The sequence below is a fragment of the Mustela nivalis genome (genome assembly GCF_964662115.1).
Source record: "Mustela nivalis genome assembly, contig: HAP1_SCAFFOLD_63, whole genome shotgun sequence".
Taxonomy (NCBI): Eukaryota; Metazoa; Chordata; class Mammalia; order Carnivora; family Mustelidae; genus Mustela; species Mustela nivalis.
In genome coordinates this window covers 752,497-756,608 of record NW_028136532.1, presented here as the reverse complement: position 1 = coordinate 756,608, position 4,112 = coordinate 752,497, and positions in this window count along the sequence as shown.

The window sequence follows — 4,112 nt, the reverse complement described above, 5'->3', positions numbered from 1 at the left end:
ACCCATGGCAAGAAACCTTGTGGTTGGCATGTTGTCCAACGTTCAGTGTAGGAGAAACCAGCATTCACCCTGAGGCCCCGCCCATTCTTGAGTGCGACGAGTGCATAAACACGCATTGTGACCTCAGCGTGAGTCCTGTCCTCTAGTAAGTCCTTTCAGTGGCTGGACCATTAGATGTCATAATGGGCTTGACATGTCCCTAGTCCCCAATTTTTAACCAGATTTCTGGTTGTCCAGTCGCCCCACCCCAGGGCTCTACTCTGGAATCCCTCATTTGGTGGGACATCTGAGGTTGAAAAACAAAATGAAACAAATCGACAACAACAACAAAAAAACGGACTTCTTCCAACCCCAGAATGACCGCAAACTCTTTGGAGGGGACCGAAACCCCAGAGAGTAAGACTCGTCCATTTCCCATGAAGTCACCCGGCAATTTCACGACCATGCGTGACACGATATCCAGAGACAAAAACTTGAGCAAGAGCCTCACACTCGCCCTTTTTTCATATTCCGAAGTGTTCTCCTCATGGTCTGTAGATCAGTCCTGCCATACCTATGACCCAAAACATAAGCCGAGTTTGTGTTTTCAGACAACTGTCCAAACAGCTCTGGCCTACACACCCTACAGGCTCAGGGCCCTGGAGCCAAACCTGAGGACTGTACTTGCCCTCTCCAAGGGAATTGTATGTGCCCATTCCAATGGCCACAACCCTACTAATAGGATAACCTCCAAAGTCCCTGAGGCCATCCCAAGAGTTATGGCTTCCCAGGACAAACAGGGGCAATCTGAGCCCATCTGAGCACCTACCTGCACTCAGACCCGTAGACTGATGTCCCCAGAGGTAAAAGGAACGAACAGGCCCCTAGGCACTAATCGGAACCTTTGCTTTGGTTTCCAGGCATCTCTCCTCAGAGGCCTGGATTTCAATACCAGCATATGGCTGTTTCTTGACTCACCCATCAGAACTAATCTCATCTACACATGGGAAACATGCACCTTGGAGCTGTGTCAAAGCCTCTGTTTAGGAGAACCCTTCAGGGCCCCAGGGCCACCGCTTCATTCCAAGGTCTCCATAGACACAAAAACATATTAGGACACATCCACAGGAGAGTCCATTTCAACTCAGCCTCCTCGGTTGCCCCCCACATCCAGCAGATCTAACCTGTCTTGTTGCTTGGAGACCATTGGAATGCGAGGTGGGCTACCCAGCCATCCATCCTTAGAACCCTGCTCGGAATCGTTGGCCTGGAGCCAACTAACAGGTCTCAATTGTCCTGCAGAAGAATCTTTGCAGTTTGGAGCTTCTCACAACTCCCATCGTGGGAAAACCCCCATGTCCTCGTGATCCAACCCCCTTCAAGAAAGGGCCATCAGGGCAGAAAGTCCAACCTGAGCGATCGTCTGATCCTTGCCCTGACTTCAGATGCACGGGATCTCGATTGAGGTCTGTGGATTGTGCCTGCCATATCCTCACCCAGAAACCTAGGCCTAGCTTGGGTTCTCAGACTGCGTCCTCAGACTACTGGCCCACAAGCCCTCCAGTTGGGCAATCCAGAACTACAATGCCGCACTCTGCCTGCCCTACAGAAGTAAAACATTGCCCTCAGGGCTACCCCGAAACCCCAAATGAGGATCAACCTGCACGCCATTCGGCTGTACCCCAAACATATAGGCTGACCTGGGCACTATTTCCCCTTCTGACCCAGCCTGAGCCTGGACCTCCTGGTCCCACCCAGACAGCTGGCCGCACACTGAGCACATCGGACCCGCCATGGCCTTAGGTCGTCATCTCTTCCCAACTGCGGTTTTCAGGCTCCAGAACCTAGACCTTATCTCCAACCACTGCCCAGGGTTGAAAATGATGCAGAAATCAGAACTCTTTCCCCATGGCAAGAAACCTTGTGGTTGGCATGTTGTCCAACGTTCAGTGAAGTTGAAACAAGCGTGGCCCATGAGGCCCAGCCCATGCTTGCGGGCCACATTGGTCACAAACACACATTGTGACCCTCAGCCTGAGCCCAGTCCTCAGGTAAGGCCTCTCAGGGCCTATATGAAGAGACAGCATATTGGGCTTGCCATGCCCCTAGGCCCCAATTTTTAACCATAGTTCGGGTTGTCCCTTCACTCTTCCCCAGGGCTCTGCTTTGGAATTCCTCTTTTGGTGGGACACCTGAGGTAACAAACCTGAAAGGAGTCCTCCCATCCCACAGATTGACGAAAAACAATTGGGATCGGGCCAAATCCACAGAGAGGAAGATTCGTCCATGGCCCATGAGACCTCCCCACCATTCCACGGCCATCGCACAAACAAAATCCAGAGAAAAAAGTCTGAGCAAGCGCCTCAGACTCGCTCATTCTTCATATCCTGAAGAGTTCTTCTCATGGTTTGTAGATCGGGCGTGCCATACCTACGTCCCCAAACTTAAGCTGAATTTGTGTTTTCAGTCTTCTGTCCTCAAAGTCCTGGGCCACACTCCCTCCAGGCTGGGGCCCCTGGAGCCACACATTAGGACTTCCCCCACCCAATCTATGGGAATTCTGCCCATTCCATTGTCAAAAATCGTACAAATTAGGAGAACCCTCCAAAGTCCCTGAGGCCATCCCAATAGTGTAGGTCGCCCGGGACAAAAAAGGGCGGTTGATACCGGCTGAGCATCTACCTCCACTCATCTACCTCCACTCATACCAAGAAGATTGAAGCAGACAGGACCCGAGGCCATTATCGGATCCATTGCTTTGGTTTACAGGCATGTCTCCTCAAAAGCCTGGATTCCAATACCAGCAGAGGGGATTTCCTGAGGCACCCATCAGAACAAATCTCGTCTCCACAAGGAATCTTTTGCATGGGAGCTATGCCAAAGCTTAGGAGAATACTTCAGGGTCCCGGTGCCACCTCCCCATTCCAAGGCCCTCATGGACACAAACACACGTTAGGACCCATCCTCTGGAAAGTGCATTTCAACTCAGCCACCCCGGTTGCTCCCGCAGATCCATTAGATCTAAACTGTCTTGTTGCTAGGAGACAATTGGAAGGCGAGGCGGACTTCCCAGGCATCCATCCTGGAACAGTGCTCTGGAGTCATTCCATATGGGATGTCCTGGAGCTGTCCAACAGGTCTCAATTGTCCCGCAGAAGGAATCCTTGAAGGGGGCATCCCACATCTCCCAACGTGGAAAACCTCCATGGCCTCGAGATTCCGCTCCCTTCATGAAGGGGCCGTCATGCACAGAAACTCCAACCTGAGCCAACGTCGGATCCTCGCCCTGACTTCAGATGCATGAGATATTGGTTCAGATCTGCAGGGGGTACCTGCCGTGCCCTTACCCTGAATCCGAAGACTAGCTTGTGTTCTCAGACTTCCGTCCTCACTCTCCTGGCCCCGAAGCCCTCAGGTTTGGCAATTCCGGACCGACAATGAAGCACTCTGCCTGCCCTCTAGAAAAAATGTATTGCCTAATGAGCTCCCCAGGCAGCTTAAATGAGGATAAACCTACACGGCACTCGAATGTACCCAAATTATATAGTCTAACCTGGGCACTAATGCACTGTCTGACACAACCTGAGCCCGGACCTGCTGACCAACACCCAGACAGCTGACCGCACCCTGAGAACATCAGACCCGCCCTGGCCTTAGGTCATCATCTCTTCCCTACCTCAGTTTTCAGGCTTCAGAACCTAGACCTTATCTCCAATCACTGCCCACGGGTGACTGTGATGCAGAAATCAGAACTCTTCCTGACCCATGGCAAGAAACCTTGTGGTTGGCATGTTGTCCAACGTTCAGTGTAGGAGAAACCAGCATTCACCCTGAGGCCACGCCCATTCTTGAGTGCGACGAGTGCATAAACACGCATTGTGACCTCAGCGTGAGTCCTGTCCTCTAGTAAGTCCTTTCAGTGGCTGGACCATTAGATGTCATAATGGGCTTGACATGTCCCTAGTCCCCAATTTTTAACCAGATTTCTGGTTGTCCAGTCGCCCCACCCCAGGGCTCTACTCTGGAATCCCTCATTTGGTGGGACATCTGAGGTTGAAAAACAAAATGAAACAAATCGACAACAACAACAAAAAAACGGACTTCTTCCAACCCCAGAATGACCGCAAACTCTT